Raw genomic sequence first — 19,320 nt, 5'->3', positions numbered from 1 at the left:
TGATGGGTGAAGAAAAGATTTTTAAAAATACAATCAAATCTCTAGTTTAAGTCCTGCTCTTCATTACAGAGTACGGTATTAAAGTATGGAAACACTGCAAGAAATGACAAACATTATGAAGAATAAACACAGGACTACACAAAACAATGCTAAAAGGAAATAACAGCAAATATTTTCTGCTTGATATATAAAATGACCTCTGACATCACATGCCCTTGTTTACTGATAATGGCAACTGCTGCCTGCATGCCTTTTACCCCAGTCACAGGTGATGACAGATTGATGTGTGCACAAGCCACACCCAGACTGGCTATAATGGAATATGAATACTGACATGGACATACATAATACATATAGTTTTGAGTCAGCCTCATTCCTAAATTCAACATCACTCGTTCATTCTTCAGCTATATGAGTCAGATCTTACCAAAACATCACTGGAAGAAAATCTTCGTTTATACACTATTCTTTTTTTGGTCTAAATAACAAGTAAAGGTAGTCTTGTTGCTGTCTGTTATTCCACAGACAACTGGATCACATTTGTTGAACAGTGATGTGTTAAAGCTGATCTCCAGCCAACACTAATACTACACTCACACGGTCAATTAGAAACAAACAGCAGATTCCTGCTGCAAGAATCACCAGATTCCTGCGGCAAGAATCATAAGTGTATTCAAGCAGCTGCAGCCAAAAAGCCTGTACAAATGAATGAAATGATGATCAATTCTGGATGTAATCTTTCTACATTCAGGACCAATCATTTGTCCCTAACCACACGTAACTGCTCCATGTGCGATTACAAATGGACAGATGCAGCCACTGTCAGCCTAACTTAAACTGTACCCTCTAGAATAGGCAAACATTGAAAGTGATACTAAGCCCAAAGAGGTTTTTTAGCTGAATGCATTGCATGCATTACGGTAACAATAGTGTTCCCTGTGTGAAGGGGAAGAGAGGGGAGAAGAGATCAGTGCTGTGCACGGCTGCATCCCTTCTGCCCTCGCTTTCTCTTCACACAGGGACTCAAACAGCAGCAGGAGCTATTGGCTGTTGCTGCTGTCAATCAAGTGTGGTGAAGGGGGGTCCCGCTGTGTGTGTCTGTGAAACAGGACTCCATAGACACACAGGTTAGGAGTGAGTATGCAGTGTCTGTCTCCATAGCAAACAGCTTGCTATGGGGAAACACAAAGAAGAGGAGCCAGGATAGCCGGCAGGGGACCCGAGAAGAGGAGCATTTGGGCCACTCTGTGCAATACCACTTTAAACATCAACACAATAACATGTTTGTTATTTTAACCTCTTCCTGACCGCCCTATAGCAGAAGTACTGCTACAGGGCAGGAGGGATGCACAAAATCACCTATATATACGTGATTTTGTTTTGTCTGGGAGGGGTGTGCGTGCACCCTCCCTACCCGTGCCGCTATGGACTCCTCAGCACAGCAGAGCAATACAAAGCAGCTTGTCTCCCAGTAAATCACACACAGCACATTATGTAAAACACAACACACTGTTAACCCTTTGATCTCCCCAGATGTTAATCCGTTCCTGCCCAGTGTCATTAATACAGTGTCAGTGCTTTTTATTAGCACTCATCACTGTATTAGTGTCACTGGGGATGTCAGTGTCAGTCAGTTGCCCCCCCAGTGTCAGAATACCTGCCAGAGTCCCACAATAAGTCGCTGATCACCGCATTTACTAGTACAAAAATTAATAAAAATTACAATATATACAGTTAGGTCCATATATATTTGGACACAGGCACAATTTTAGCTTTTTCAGGTATTTACCAAAACATATTCAGGCTATAGTTATAAAATGGATATGTGCTGAAAGTGCGGACACTCAGGTTTAATTTGAGGGTATGTACATCCAAATTGCAGGAAGGGTTTAGGAATTACAGCTCTGAAGAGGTTTAAGGCCTTGTCACCCGCTCTCTGTTAAGGACTGGCACCTTTGGGGAGTGGGTACCAGATTTTAACAGGTACCCACTCCCACTTCTGCTGTGATCACCTAGGCAAGGGTGGGCAGCTGTGGCTACAAGAACTACAAGTCCCATGAGGCATTGCAAAACTGAGTTACAAGCATGACACCCAAAGGCAGAGGCATGATGGGACTTGTAGTTCACCAACAGCTGGAGGGCCACAGTTGCCCACCCCTGACCTAGGCAATTGGAAACGGAAGTTCTCCTCCCCCCAGAGTCTTCTGGGACAAATGACAGGTGCCAGAAGACTGCAGGACCATTTGCAATGCACAGCGCCACTCACACATACGCAGTGGGCACCCGACTGTGAAGCTGCCGGCACCGGGGACACAGGACGGCCGGCTGCGGTGAGGGCACCGCTGAATCCTAAGACAGGTGAGTGGTTGTTTTTTTAAAAAGTCAACAGCTACAGTTTTTTTGTAACTGCTGTCTTTTAATTTTTTCACCAGAGACTGGAGCTCCACTTTAAGGATGTGAGATTGCTAAGTGGGGGGACCTTCCTTCTATATTCACACAATTGCTTCCTGACTTATAAGAATTACAACATGGATATATAAATTATCAGTAATAACAGTGGAATCAAGTCACTTTTTCTTGTTCTACTCCATTATCACCAAAATGAGAATTATGGGATTTTTGCACTTACTGTAAAAATTCATTTTTTGAAATCCAATGAGTGACACAGCGATTCATATCTATGAACCATGGGGTATTTTTAAATTAATTTACCTTTGCATTTCTTTCTCTTGAGAACTTTAACGTATTAAACTAAGGTCCTGTGCTTATTAGCAGTGATGAAGAATAAAAGCTGTAAGTGTATAGCCCAGCACTCCTATTGTTCTTTTAAGTGTAAAATGTATCTAAACCTCCAACAGTTCTCCATAAATTCTATCTGGATGTCCCTGGTGCTTGCTGGCATTGTAATGCATTGCTGACAAAGGCTCTATCTATATATTTTGGTTCTACGAAAGACTGAAACCCTAGTGGACTAAGGTGAGAGAAATCTCTCAGAAATTCACCATACTGGATGACCCAGCCTTTTTCCTGCTTCACCATTCTTCCATCCCCACCAAAACATAAAAGTCCATCCTTTAGCACCTTGAATACAATACAAATCCCCATAAACTGGAACAACCTCACCCATCCCTCAATATCTTTATGGCTATGAAGGGAAATGGAAGATCTTATTTTCTCCTCACAAAATAACCATGACTTTCACAGAATGACTTTGTTCTACTGGATTGATTTTACATTTTCGGAGGACACTTTAGAGACACTTCAGCCATACTATACCTAGACTCCCACCCGAGGGGTACACTACGCACCTTGCATTTTTTCTGTCCTCCTCCTTCCTTCCAAGCTGACCATTGGTCTTCCTTCCACTTCCCCTTTTCCATTCCAAATCTCTTCCCCCTCTATCAATTCCCCTGACCCCACCTTTCCCAACTTCTCCCCCTCTCTGTAAACCACGCAAATCTTATTTGTTAGAGATATAAGTAAACAATTGTGCAACTGTTACTTTATCACTTAAGCAGGATATACACGCATACATTTTTTTTGTTTAATCAGCGGGTTGAACTAAATAAAAAACTCACAGATTCCTGCATCCACATAAGCAATGTGGATGCAGGGAACTCCTATTCTTCTTTATTGTATTCTGACAGCAGGGACTTCCGTCCCTCAGAATACACTGATTAATGCTGAAGCCATTGGCTCCATGTGCTAACTGAATGCTGGTTTTCCAGCAAGTCTATTCGACAAAAGCTGGTCTAATGACCGGCTTTCTGTTGAACAGACGGGGCTACACATGTACCAAAATTCAGCTGGTTCCTGCTGAACTGGTAGAATTTTAATACGTGTATACCCAGCTAACTCACTAGGCTTGATGCACTTTGTCGTTGTTCATTTTCTACTGACAATGTATTGCACTACTCTTTTTTGGGGGAAGTTTGTAACTTGCTCTTTTTATTAATAAAAATTGAAACAAGATAGTTTTTAAAAACGTATTTAAGCCATCAAACAACTGAAACAATCATAGTTTGCTGTAACCAAATATACAAATACAAATAAAACTATGCACGTTATAAAAAAAAAAAAGGTTCACTATGAAACAATTTGTCATCTTCTAAAACAGTATCGTTGGAAATAAAGTGATAGATGTGCTGTAACTAAACAGTTTTAAATTACAATTCTTATTTTCTAGTAACGTTGTGAAATTTTCATTAGTGTGCACCCTAAAGAATTTGCGCGCATTTAAGTTGGTCAAAATTCACACTTTAGCTGCATCCACTCTCTCTTTATTCCTCTCTCCTCCAGTATGTAGGCTCTCCTTGTCTCTCTAGCAACTCAGCATAAATACATAAGAAGAGGCATAGCATAAAACCATTTAAACCTTTATTAAAAAACAATATAAAAAGAACTTGCATTCCTATGTATTATACAGCACTGTATGGCAAACACCTTATTGAATACCTCTATTGCCATGCAATATAATACCCATAAGATGCCAATTGCCTAAAATGCTAAAATTATATTAGTTAAGGGTATACTGCAGGAGATTGAAGCTAGGTACGAAAAACCAAGGCAAGCCCCTAAAGCCCATAAACCTACCTGAAGAGGCATAAAGAGAAAACAGGTGGCGCACACACCTAGTGCATTATCCAAAGTTTATTGTAAAGAGTAAAAAATAATAAAAACATACTCACAAACGAAGCATGTATCTAAAAAGCATAGAAAAATGACGATGGCCACAACGGCAGGCAAGGAGTCCTCATTGTCAGTGCGGTCAAATGGCTGACGCGTTTCGGGGACGAATCCCTTTCCTCAGAGCTAATGGCCAGCCTCTGATGCAGATGTATAATGGATGAAAAGTGCAAGCCTTGCTGGTGATGCCTCGGTGATGTCCAGCTTTTGCTCATTACACTCCACTCCACTGAAACTGCCCTACTAAAACTCACTAATGATTTACTAACTGCTAAAACCAATATCCACTACTCCATACTATTACTACTTGACCTCTCTGCGGCTTTTGATACTGTTGATCATCCCCTCCTCCTCAAAAAGCTCCACTCTCTAGGCCTCTGCTCTCTCCTGGTTCTCCTTCTACCTATCGCAGCGCTCCTTCAGTATTACCTACAGCTGTGTCTCCTCCTCTCTACTTCCTCTTTCTGTAGGGGTTCCTCAAGTTTCTATCCTTGGACCCCTTCTCTACTCCATCTACACCTCCTCCCTTGGTCACTAGATTAACTCTCATGGCTTCGAGTAAAATCTCTATGCTGATGACACAAATCTATCTCTCCACTCCTCAACTCACCCTTTCAGTCTCCTCTTGCATTACTAACCTACTAAGTGACATATCAGCATGGATGTCACTCCACTTCCTCCAACTCAATCTTTCTAAAACTGAGTTCATAATATACCTTCCACCCCATGCCCCCTCCCCTGACTTCTCCATCAAGATCAATAATACAACCATCTGTCCCTCCCCTCATACTAGGGTACTAGGTGTAATCCTGGACTCCCATCTGTCCTTTCAGCCCCAATTCCAATCACTGTCGGAATCTTGTAGACTTCACCTCCGTAACATCTCCAAGATACGCCCGTTTTTAACCACTGAAACCGCTAAGCAATTATTCACTCCCTTGTTAGCTCTCGCCTTGACTATTGTAGCTCCCTCCTCATTGGCGTACCTCATCACAGGATATCCCTTCTTCTATCATGAATGCTACTGCCAGACTCATCCACCTTACCAACTGCTCCATGTCTGCCATCCCTCCACTGGCTTCCCATTGCCCGATGAATACAATTCAAAACATTAAAAATACCATATAAAGCGATTTATATAAGAGATCAATATTAACAGGATACTCCTGCAACAACATCAAATGAATGTAGGCAACAAAGTCTTCAAACCCAAGAGCAAAGGTTTGCTAGGAGCTCCTGGAATAAAAAACAATACCAGTCACTGAGAAGATTAGGTAGAGACTTAAACTGCCACCTAATTGTACCAATGGTGGCAAAATATGGAACTCTGAGGGCAGGGCATCCAGTTGGATTCCCCTAGCATCTGGAGAGCAAGATTGACCACATGGACAATATCCATTGATGCTTGAAGCCTAAGAAGGCAATCGACCAGGGAGGCTACCATTGATATGATCTCAAATCACAGGAGATGCAGTATAGAAAACAACACAAGCTGTCTAGCCTTGCAGGGAGATGATGACACTCAAAAATTGGGTTTGATAAGAATACACTCTACCACTGAGGCACTGGAATTAGAGACCCTCCCTGAAGGAGGGGACCCAACAAAGATGGAGGAGGTTTCTACCCTAGACTGACCAGGGAAGCCACATTGGGATAACCTGGAATCACAGGAGATCCAGTATTGGACCTAACACACTGGCAAACACCCTGAATGGCGAGGAAAGACCAGGACCCAATACTTTCCTGCTCAAAACAAAGCAAACACATCCAAACTGTGTGAAGAGGGAACACCTTAGGCTTTGGCATGTGGAAGCCGGAACCACTTACCTCACCTTGGGGGGGGGGGATTGGAGAATCCTTCAGACTCAAGGTATTATAGACCCTTTCAAAAGAGGGGCTGGCATCTGTTTTTGGTCTGGTAAGGCAGGTGACTAATAGCAGGGCTGTAGGTCATCCTCATTGAGAGAGGACAGGGGTGTGACAGAGAGCTCTGCCATGGATGTGCCTGTTGCTAATATAAAGTAGCCAGCCAGCTGTCTGACTCCACCTGGGAATTGCTGAGGATAAGCACAACCTCCACAAACAGATTGTGTCAATAGTTGTGTAAGCTGCAACATAAAGCTATAGGTGACAGAGGAAAAGGCCTCTGAAAGTTAGTGATAGGATTTGCAGACAGTCCAGGACTAGCCTTAACCAAGGTGAGCACCATGGATAGCATATAATAGGAGTCACGAGATGTACACTTACAGCTGCAAAAAACTGTGCAGTGCTACCTGAGGCACCCGAAGGATAATGCTATAAGCCCTCAGCATGTGTCACATTCAACCTCCCTTTGGCATACTCAAAACACCTGGAGGCATTCCAGACCCACAACTTAAGGAGATGGCAGGAGGGTCAGGATGTAGAACCATTAATGCTGCAGAAGTGTGGTGTCCCCAGTAACATGAAATCCAAATGCTATTGGTCAAGGAGAGGTGTGGAGGAGGTATAACTCAGCCAGTTCTCAGCCAGACATGCCTCTGCAGAATTCTTATCACTATCAGGGGTTGTCGCAAATATTAAAAAAAATTCAGAAAACCTGTGGCTGGTTGTTGACTGGAAAGACTTCCAGGATTTTAGAATCCAGCATGAATGTACCAGCAGCTGTTGACTGAAGGAAGAAAAATCCTCAAATGTACGTCTTGAACAAACAGCAAGGCTGAGAAATACATCCAACTTCCTTATGGGCACCAAGTGAAACTGAGCAGGATTATTAGAGGCATGTTTATGGGCCCTAGAGGCTGAACCAGGTTTTTGTGCCAAAAATGCAGTGATGTGCTTGTGTAAAAAATGGTATTGAAAATGCAAATGTGTGAAGCAGAAAGTGTATATATGCACCTAATGATAATTTAATCCACCAAGTATGTTGCCATGAATTGGCGCCAGGAAAGGAAAATTACGGCAAGTATTTGATACACTTTTTTGCTTTCATGGCAACAACATGGCAGTATATATGTGGAAGACCAAATCAACTACAATTTTCCATTTTGCATGCTCTGGTTAGCCAATGTTACTTCATATATGTGTTGCACATGCAGGCCCCCCACATCCCACATTTTATAACCAACTTTGCATACTCCTGAAAGCTACTCTCCATACACTGTGCATACTCGGCCACATTTAAAAAAACTGCATAGTATGTTATATGCTCTGTACTGTTACACTCCATACGCTCAGCCAGGGGTGTATTTACCGCAAGGCAAACAAGGCTTTGGCCTAGAGTGGCATTCTTCAGAGGGGCAGCATCACCCCCAGGAAGAAGGGACACACTCAGCATGGGGACCAGGTGGGATACAAGAGAGGCTGCGGGCTGCTTGATGGTGTATGCAGAGCCCGACTCTCATTCCCTGAGCTGTAAAAGTGAGTGTCTCTCTCGCCAGGGGGTTGGTAGTGGGAGGCTCTTGGCAAGGGGCAGTAGTGGAATGCTCTCTTGGCCCCCCGGGGGGGGGGGGGGTGGCGTCTTTTGGCAGGTGTTAATGGAAGGCTCTCTCGGCCAGGGGGTGGGTTCTGTAATTTTCATTGGTGTCACTTTCTCTCGGGGGTGTGATGTGGGGATATTGTGGTGTTGGTCGGTGTCAGGCTCTCTCGGCGTGTGGGGAATAGAAGGCAGACCATTTTTGTGTTGCCTAGGGCAGCACAAAACCTAAATACACCACTGTGCTTAGTAGTGTATTAGAATCTCTGGACCATCACACGCCATACGTTTCATTCTAGATTACATTCTGTAGACAGCTACACCCCATTCACTCTACCACTACCACACCTCTTATGTTGACTGCCTTGTAGATTACATGCCCTGGACTTTCACAATCCACATACTGCACTGTATGAGTTACATACTTGAGATTAACACACATTTCAAACATTGCACACTCCATACTCTGTACCACGACACTCCTTGCAACGCTCTGTATATTACATGGTCTAGAACAGTATTTCTCAACCTTTTTTCAGTCAAGGCACCCTTTAAAGTTTTGAGGCACCCCATTCTAAAATGTGAAAAATTATTCTAATAGTTTTATATAATGCAGCAACAGCCACACATGTGGGACACCCAACACTGATTTATTCTTCCAAAGAAAATCCACTTTTGCACAGTGGTACTGAGTAGTATTCCAGTGTTTCTCTTCTCCCTCAGTTTTTATCCATCACTGAGCTAATGTGACCCCAGCACTGATGGAGAGGGGCAGGGGAGGGTCAAACTAGGATAATGTACAGGCAGCTGATATCCTCCTTATCAACTGATGACGGTTGTTAGTTGTCAGGACGCTGGCAGCTAGAAGGTTGTAATGATGCACAATGAAAACCTGTGGCTTTGTGTTCCACACAATGACTTGTAAACAAGTTTTGGGCAATTTTTAAACATTTTGCCAAGGCATCCTGAAGGAACCTCAAGGCACCTTGGTTGAGAAAGGCTGGTCTAGAATGCCACCATTCTTATGCTGTACTGTAGGTGACATGTTAATTCTAATAAATGTCTATCCCTTTTAAACTGTTCTTGTAGCCTACCGACTGTTATTATTTGTTAGTAACTGGCCTTCCCAAGTTTTCAATCAGCAGGAGGGAAACAAGGGCTTCGCTTTTGGAAACCATATTTACAAAAAAGGATAAAATAATTATAGCTAGCTATGTATTTTGTATACAATAAGGATATTTACATTTTTATTAACTAGCTTTTCCATTTTCCATCCTTTTTTCTCATTTCCTTTATCCTTTACAGTGTACTGGCAGTGTGTTTGTGAAATGTGTAAGACAACCCTTCCCCCTACCTTTTCCCAACGTCAAGGGTTTTCTCTGAACGTCAGACTGGATATTTTCAGGAAGGTCGGAATTTCAACATCCTGTACTACAGAGAGCTGACATTTACACTAAAAATTCATTTATAGACCTGCCAATCCATCACCTAGGTCAGGGTGACATTTACCAACAAAAACGTGACATGTACCCGTTCACCCCTCTAAATTTTAGGCAGATGAATTCCCATCAGAATGCAGCTGTGGTTTACCAAGCACATAGCTGTTTATGTATACAGTATTATATTACAACATAGAGAAAGATTAGCTACACATTGAGGGGAATTTACAAAGACTGCAGCTAACTAGTTCAGTTTATCGCCACATTTTGAATTTTGTGTTTAGTTGCTTTCAGGAACGGTGGCAAGGGCTTAGGTAAAATCCAACCATAATACAAAATATACATAAACTGTTTACTTTCTATATTTTTGGATGGCACAAAATGAACTTGTAAAGCCTCATACAGATACAGAAGTGCTTCAGCTGGTATAACAGCACTATGTTCAGCAAGCTTTTACAAAGCACCTGCAAAGCTTTCTAAAAGTCTTCACCTCCAAATATAGTAGGGTGAAACACATCTTAATGGGAGCGCTTTAAAGAGACCCTGTCATGAACTTAAACAAAATATATAAAAAGGGAAACAGAAAGCAGAAAAATCAAGCATTTTCAGCGATTGCAGTGTTTTCCTTTCTTTAAAAAATATTTGATTGTAATGTGCTTTTAAACTTGCTAGAGATTTTGGCATCTGCAGGAAGAGTCAATTCTCTACCACAGCCCCCACCCCTCTTCTGGAAAGGTCTAATTATTCTCCGTGTTGAGTCTGCTAAGCCTCCCCGACTTATATAAACTTTATTGTAACTGCGGTGACAGCTCTGACCCCTGTTCGGCCGGCTGACATCACATCCAAGATGGTGGCACTCAGAAGCACGCCCAGTCCTTTCAGATGTCTTCACAAGGGAAGTATTTAGAGGTAACTAATGTGCAAATAATAAAGTTAGAGGAATTTCAGCCTTATCATAAAAATTACAATAAAGGCAGCTTTAGGTATACAGTACTTAGTATTGGTAAGCTACAAATTGATACTTACAGATCATTGCTCAACTTCTATTCTTTGCATGCCTTATTTTTCCTTTAATCCACATTCTTATGGTGGTCATTTTCATTAAGGGCATCTCCCTTTACTTCCTGGAACATTGGGTCTGCCTCCTGGAACTTATGACAGGAATTTCCCATGATTCATCTGTGAGGCCGAGGCTACATCCCCAGTGCTTTCTGCAGGATTCCTCCCTGAAGAATGACCAGTCCCCTAAGGCTTCTCTCTTTAGCACCTGATTGGTTGCAGGTCTTCTACCGTTGGTTTTGGATAGTATGTGATGATGTAGAAGGCCCACAGTCTTGGATCGTAGCAAAGCACAGAAGAGTTTACCTTGTAGTGGGGCTCCTCTTGACATGCAAGTTTTAAATATTCATTTTCTCTAGGGGATGAAAAGTAAAGTGAAATACCTTATTCTTCACTCTCTGCCAGGAAATTGAGGAATAAGGTATTTCAGTTTGCTCATCACCCCTTGTCAAAATTAGTTTCTAATCCTTGCATTGCAGAGGAACCTCCACCGCCAGATACATTTTTATGGTTAGTTGTTCAAATGCAACAATGCTTTTAACAAGCCTATTGTACCCATTGTTCTTAAACACATTGAATATACACTATATTGCCAAAAGTATTGAGACGCCTGCCTTTACACGCACGCCTTAAGAGTTCCCTTCACTGGAACTAAGGGGCCAACCCCAACCCCTGAAAAACAACCCCACGCCATAATCCTCCACCAAACTTCACACTTGCCACAATGCAGTCAGGGCAAGTACCGTTCTCCTGGCAACCACCAAACCCATACATGTCCATTGGATTTCCAGACAGAGAAGGATGATTTGTCACACAAGAGAACACGTCCCCACTACTCTATAGAGTCCAGTGGTGGCATGTTTTACACCACTGCATCCGACGCTTTAAAGCTTGAATGCAGCTGCTCGGCCATGGAAACCCATTCCATGAAGCTCTTTATGCACTGTAGTTGTGCTAATCTGAAGGCCACACGAAGTTTGGAGGTCTTTAGCTATTGACTCTGCCAGTAGCTGGCGACTTCTGCACACTGTGCACTTCAGCATGCGCTGACCCCGCTCTGTCATTTTATGTGACTGAATAGCTGTTGTTCCCAGTTGCTTCTTTTTTTTATAACACTGCTAAGAGTTGACCGTAGAATATTTAGTAGCAAGGAAATATATAACAGATGGACTTCTTGCACAGGTGGCAACCTATCATGGTACCACGCTTGATTTCACTGAACTCCTGAGGGTGACCCATTCATTCACAAATGTTTGTAGAAGCAGTCTGCATGCCTAGGTGCTTGCTATTATACACCTGTGGCCATGGAGGTGATTGGAACACCAGAATCCAATGATGGTGTCCTAATACTTTTGGCAATATAATATATATATATATATATATATATATATATATATTTATATATATAATATATACACACACATGCCCTAAGAGACACTGGGGTAGATTTACTAAAGCTGGTGCACTCTGAGCATGGTAGCCAATCAACTTCTAACTTCAGCATGTTTAATTAAGCTTTTGCAATAAAACCTGGAAGCTGATTGGTTTCTATGCAGAGCTACACCAAATTTTGCACTCTCCAGTTTTATTAAATCAACCCCATTCTGTCCTACTTTCCCAGCTTGGGCAGTCTATCCCATCACAGATCTGGCTCTTTTTCCCCCCATTACCCATCCAGTAAAAAGTGTATACCATTCTGAAGGGACACTTTAAGTCCTCATGCACACTGGACATTTTTACATCTGCTGTTTTTGGCATTTTTTTTCCCTACAGCCAATAAACTCCCCAGCATGTTATCTTATGGGTCCATGCACACTTAGACTGTAATCAGTGTTTTTTTGCAGGGGCATTTTTTGGCTGGAAAAAACCCCCCAGAACAGTGGGTTTCTAGAGGAGCTTATTAGCTGTAAAACCGCTCTAATGAAAAACGTGGCAAAAAGTAGCAAACCAGTGTTTTTGGACGTTTTGACCAAAAAAAAAAAAAAAACCTAGCAAACGCAGAAAAATGCTACTAAACGCTAACAAAAACTCAAGTTTTTACCGTGACTTTACACAGCTAACATTACCAGCGTTATTAAACTGCCCAGTGTGCATGGAGCCTAAAAAGTATGAAGAGGTTTGTATATAGACTGCAGGTTTTGCTGGATTACACTATATTGTCCTTTTAGAAACAAAGTTTGAATGAAAAATGTCCAGAAACAAAGGTTGCTGGTATCGGAGAGCGTGTATCCAATTTGTGTCAGTCAGCACTGGTCCCTCCACCTCTGGTAACAAGATACTTCATAGCTGGAGATATACTGAAGCTAAGATTTTGTATAGGCACTATCCATTTCCTAGAAACTAAGAATTTAATGTCCTTATATTGACCACTGCTCCATACAATGGTATTTAGAGGTAATACAATTCTGCAGCTTACACGTACTACTCAATACCAGACAGCCAGGCTGAGCAGACAGCAGATCTGGACATGGTTATAACATTTGGTTTTTGTGCGTGTGAGATAAACATGGAGATTGTCTTTCATTCTGATATTCTTGGCTTTAATACCAACTCATAACCCTGGAACAAGTATGCTGTAAGGGAACTAAATTCCTGACCTGCATAATTTTAGCAATGTGGATCAGAAATAACTTTAGACAAAGGATCAGTAAAACAGGCAAGAAGATGGCCTTTTCAGGTGGGAATTGGTAATAGCAGCCTACATAATTGTCTGAGGCAGCTTCCCTTTATAAAAAAAAAATAAACAAGAAAAAAAAAAGATGCAGTTACTAAATGGACAGTCAGAGGTGGTCATGCAAGACTGCGCCCTGTATCAGAAGTTATTTATTGTAGGTATTGTGCATAACTGCCTAACAGCCTCTGATACCAAGTATTCATTCATATAAGCCACCACAGGGTGGTAAAACCAGGGGGCTGAGCTGTGGTTTTACCCCCCTGACCATACACCCAAACACATACATTCAGCCTCTCAGGGTTATACACACTGCACAGTGCTTTGCAGCCACAGCAGAAATTACCAGCATGACACATGTGGCAGCTGTTACACCGACAGAGTGCAAACCATGCAAGTCTATGGGACAGTATTGCAACCGTCCAGCAACTGCATTTGATTGCGTCACAGTAGTGCAACATTTACGGAGTTAAATAAGGCGGTAAGGCAATGACAAAACACCTTCTCACCTGTCAAATGCTCTCTGAAGAGCAATCCAAAGTGGATCGCTCCTCAGAGGGCACTGCCCTAAATCTGTGAAATTTGTGATAATATCTCTATGCAAAATTCCTTCAGTTGCAATATGTTCACGGGTTTCCTTGCATGAACTGCTCATTGCAGATCCTCTGCGGTATTTAAAAGGCATCCAAAGCCTTCTTTCAAAGGGCCTTAGAGATCTATTTTGATCTTGTCATGATGACAACACGTCAATAGCAAAGGGAACACCAGACCCTAGATATCTAAATGTTTAAAAAAGGAATACCAGCTTTCCTGGCACTTTAAATAAATAATTTGGACCTTCAAACAAATTATTGGCATGCCAAAACGATTGGCTGCTGCTTAGGCAATGATATATTACACGTATAGTATGTGGTGCTGTGTTCCAGAAGCAGTACAATAGGCTTTCCCTCTACTCCTGGATAAAGAGTCAGTTGAATTGCATCTCCACCACTTAGAAGTCTTGTATTTTTATTAGTGAGTACAAGGCTTCCTCTGAATGGCCAAGGTGCAAAGGCAGGCAAATGACATCACAAGTTCCACCTTGAAAAAAATCAAACAAAACCTTGTGCTTATTGAAAGAAAAGAAAAAAAAGCACAAGCTACTACTGTGTATTACTACAGTTAAAGCAGAAGCCAGTCTATTTTGACAAGAAAATAATTTGTTTGTTCCATGTTGGACAAATTAAAATGCCAGAAAACCTGGAATAATCTTTTAAATAAAATGGGTTCCAATTATTGGCACCTAACCTGGAACATGAGGTGTACATATTTTTTTTACCCCATGACAAATCTGCATGTTTATTTAGATTACAAGTGAATACTCTGTGTCAATTTTATGTGTCATTTCTTCACAGACATCACCTTTAGCCATAGGCACTCTGAGTGAATATCTGTTTTTTCCCATTCAAAGATGTTGAATTCAACAATTTCCTTAGGGTGTACTTACTTTTTGACATGACTGACCTATGCCTAGCCAAGCTCTTTAATTCCTTTATCGACCATAATTGGAAATATTCTGTCCAGAAGGCTGGGTATAGGCTCTGCTCCTGGCTTATAGCTCATTATAAAAGATGAACATTTGACATTAAGCTTTTTTTTGGGGGGTGCATTAAAGGATTCAACTGTGTATTTATATAAAAAAATCTTTTCCCCTCATCTGAAAAATGATAGAGAGAGCACCACATACCCTTGCAAATGGTATGCGCAAAATAATTTCAAATAGTATATTTGCACAGTGACAATTTTGTTAGCATATTCATGTACCAGTCCCTATAACAAGCCAAATTTCCCCAGTATTTGCTTTCTGGGGAAAATGGCCTGATGGCTTGCTGTGATTGGCTGGCAGTTGCCCTTTGCATTCATATTGACTTATTTGGTACAGAAAAATCAAATGAGATATTGGTAGAATGTACAAAATACTTAAGGCTGGTCTCATGTCGTTATCAACAGGCAGAAAAGTCCATTTCAGCTCAAATAATTTTGTATAAGTGTCTACCCATAATTCTAAAAATATACTAGGAAATGTATCACTTTGTCCAAAACACCTTTAATATGGGTGCACCTGTATCACTATAGGACCATGAAATTGTGAGTACCTTCATGGTATGTAAAAGGTGTACAGACTATGGAAATCATTATCGCTACTAACATGAATACACTTGGAACATTTCGCTTTACTGAAAGCAACTAAACAGAGCTATGATTCCGGACACAGGAAACTCTTACTGCCAGGAAAGGATATTTTAGACCAAATCCTTCAAATATTAGCCTATGTGTAATGCCAGATATTTATGGACAATATTATTGATGCTGGGTACATATGTATTTAAACTCACCTGATGCACATGGGGGGGGGGGGGGGGGTAGTCCCCACTGTCAGAATACAATAGTGCAACAGGGGAGATCCCTGTATCTACATCGTTTTTGTGGATGCAGGAATTCTTTCATTCATTCACCCAACCAACCCACTAGTTGAACAAAAAAAAAAACCGCAGTGTATATCCAGCTTAAAGCAGTTGGGAAGGATTTTTTTTAACAACAAACTTATGATACTTGCTTATCACAATATTGCAGAGCTGCCCCAAACCTCCTCTTCTGGGGTCCCCTGCTGGTGCTCTCTGCTCCTTTTTCTGCTCCCCATAACAAGTGCTTGCTATTGGGGAAGACATGTGGGCTTGCTCCCAAGACAGGCTGTGTGCATCCACAGACACAGCACAACTCCGCCCCTGCTAACAGGATTTGATTGAGGATGTAAGGATGTAGGGTGGTGAGGGGGGTCAATATTGTTACTGAGACATTCTTTACCTTAACACAGAGAATGCATTATGGTAAAAAAGTCTTGGTTTTGGAACCACTTTAAAAATTGTATAGACATGTCTGCTTTGGTTGGACAAAAGCTAAATTAGTATGTGTAGATAATTCTACAGCCACAGCTATTGTTCTGCCAGTGTCCAGAGGTTCAGCAAAAGTTCCACATCTAGACCAGTGAGATCTCCCCACCAATATGGATAGACAATTCTATTACTGCTAGGTTGTCTGTATTGCATTTAACAACAAAATCTGTAAAATGCATTATGCCATTTTTTTTTGTTTGAATGGGTAGTTACACATGGCAACAATAAACTCCCACTGATAACCTGAAATACTAGTAAACATAATACTCAAACAGTTCCACACTCTCAGCTAAGGGTTTCTACAGACTAACATGGCAGTTGTCCAATCTAGTAGTTTTTAATCTCATTTCTGTGGATGTGTCCCTGAGCCAGTTAAATGTTGTGATGAAAGTCCACTGGGCATATTAGAAAGCCTGTGTCAATTGCTGTTATTCCCCAGCTTACAAACCAAGGTCATGTTTTCTTTTTGTCTCCATAGTTAACACTGCAAGCGTGGCTGTGTCCTGTTCTTCCACTCTTTTGGTGTTAAAGCAGATGGATCGTGCCTGCAGGACGAACTGCTCTACTATGGCCATAAGTGACTTTAGAATGAGTGGCTGTACCGCCTACAAAACAGTGGCTAAATTAACCAAAATAAAGAATGGTGTTGTGTTTATCTTCAGCTGCCCACATATATCTCCTAGATTGTAAGCTCTAATGAGCAGGGCCCTCCATTTCCTCCTGAACCAAATTATATTGTAATTGTAATGACTACCTTGATTTTATAAAGCGCTGTGCAAACTGTTCGCGCTATATAAATCCAGTATAATATATGAGGTGGCCCTCATAGGATCTAACTCCAAATGATCATTCTTTAGAACGTTTGTGTCCAAACATGAAATACTTGTACTGACCTCATCTTGGCGGAATAGTGACAGGCCAGGAAAACATATTCTTACTCTCCTATATTTACTGATGACAGGCTGCAAATAAAAATATAATAGTTTTCTTTGAATAATAACCTGGATGACACAACCATCCCGTGTGTATGGACACTTTAAATTTCTTCTGCATCTCAAGTTAAACCATATATTTAAAACAAATGTTCTCCTTGGCAGGAGGCACAGTCCTATTAATGAGTCAGCAGCAGATCCTGTCACCTGTCCAGGTGTGCGCTGGAGGGGTAGGTTGTAATGACACACAGGATGTGCACATTCCATATAATGACACAGAAGGCGGGAACAAATTCCTAAAACCTGGAACTCCCACAGATAAAGGGTGAATCTACATTACCATTTGTCACATGTGTGTAATTATACAGTATCATCTTGGTCATTTTCCTGTACATGTGCCTGGCTAATCCATCACAGCAATGTGTGCTCGCCTGGTCTGAGGAATCATTGCTGTGGAATGGCTTTGCTATATAAACGTTGGGTGTTGAGTATTTACACAGGGCACTTAATACAATCCACATAGACGTCTGAATGCAGAGACCATTAATGTAAACGGTTAACACTGTGCGTCAGACTCCCCTTTACGCTGCACAGCCTTGTAAGAAAGCTATCTGTGACGTGGAGGGGTGGGGACTCCAGAGGTATGAGCTGGAAGGGAGGGAGGATAATAATAAAAAGGGAAAACGAAGGGAGGGGGAATGAAGGGGAGGCTGTTGGGGAGGGGGAGATAGCTGGGGGGAGAGGCCTTCCAAGAAAAAGCAGAACAGCCTGTAAGGGAGCTAGGACAAAGGAGGAGAGGAGGGGGTAGTAGGAGTTAACCTGTTCGCTGCAGATTTCTCTGTTCGCATATACCTTGTGAGCCTTTGGTTGAAAAGACCAACAACCTTTTTATTACCAAGTGAAATAAATTAAAGTCTCTCATCTAACAGAAGAGGCTCTCGGTAGTAATAGAACATTGCTGACATATGAGACGAGGAAAAAAAAAAAAAAAAAGTAAGCACTTGTCCAAACAGGCTACTCAGATATAGATACAAGTCTTGTCATTTTCTTTAACAGATAGAAAAAAGGCAAACAGTGCTAGTTGGACAACAGAAGAGTTAAAGGGTGTGCCAAAAAGTCATGAAATTTCAGACGCTCTGAAGCAACATTGAATGAGTTAACTCAAGTTGGGTTTGTCACGGTCATGGCCTGGCTGAGTCATACATGTGATGTGTACAGGAGGAGTTGGTGACAGAACCTGATATGACCTCAGAGTGACACATGGCATTAGGGCGAGTCTCACCTGTTGAGAAACTGGAGAAAGGCATGAAACACACTGACAAACATATTGAGCTTTCCAACACGGATAGCTTGTCTAGCTGAGCATCACCACAGTTATTTGCCAGTAAGATGCATATCAAACAAGAACACAGAGACTGGAATCAATGAGTGGAGAAACAAAGCTCAGCAAGAGTATAGACCGATTTCCCTGAAGAACTGGACCAAAGAAAAATACTCAACTCTCGCAATTTTTCATTAGATTAAACTCTATGCAGACATGAAAAAAAAAAAACATGAACAAGAGTTTTTGGCACTGTGTTTTTGTTTTCTCTTTTTTTACTTAATATACCTTATAAAAAGTGTTCAGTTGTGCATGAACCCTTTTGGTTCACCCCCTAGTGTATTCCCTATAGATATATACCAATCAGCCAAAACTTTATGACCGCTGGCAGGTTAAGAGAATGAGATTGATTATCTCCTTCCAATGGCATCTGAAAGTTGGTGGGATGTACAAGGCAGCAAGTAAACATGTTGTCCCTGAAGTGGGATGTGTCGAAAGCAGAAACAAATGGGCATCGCAGTTTCTGTATGGAGCCACAGACCAGTCAGGGTACCCATGCTGACCCGTTTCCACAGCCAAAAGCACCTACAATGGGCACATGAGCATTAGAACTGGACCAGGGAGCAATGAAAGAGGCAAGCCAAGAGAGGCAGTGTGATGCTTCAGGCAATGTTCTGCTGGGAACCTTGGGTCCTGCCATTCATGTGGCTGTCACTTTGACATGTACCTCCTACCTAAACATTGTTGGTGACCCCTTCATGGAAACCATAATCCCAGATGGCAGTGGCCTATTTCATCAGGATAACGCACCTGCCATGCTGCCAA

The sequence above is a fragment of the Staurois parvus genome, unplaced genomic scaffold (genome assembly GCF_062004578.1).
Source record: "Staurois parvus isolate SC_StPar_1 unplaced genomic scaffold, SC_StPar_1.0 ptg000086l, whole genome shotgun sequence".
Classification (NCBI taxonomy): Eukaryota; Metazoa; Chordata; class Amphibia; order Anura; family Ranidae; genus Staurois; species Staurois parvus.
This window is presented reverse-complemented; position numbering follows the sequence as displayed.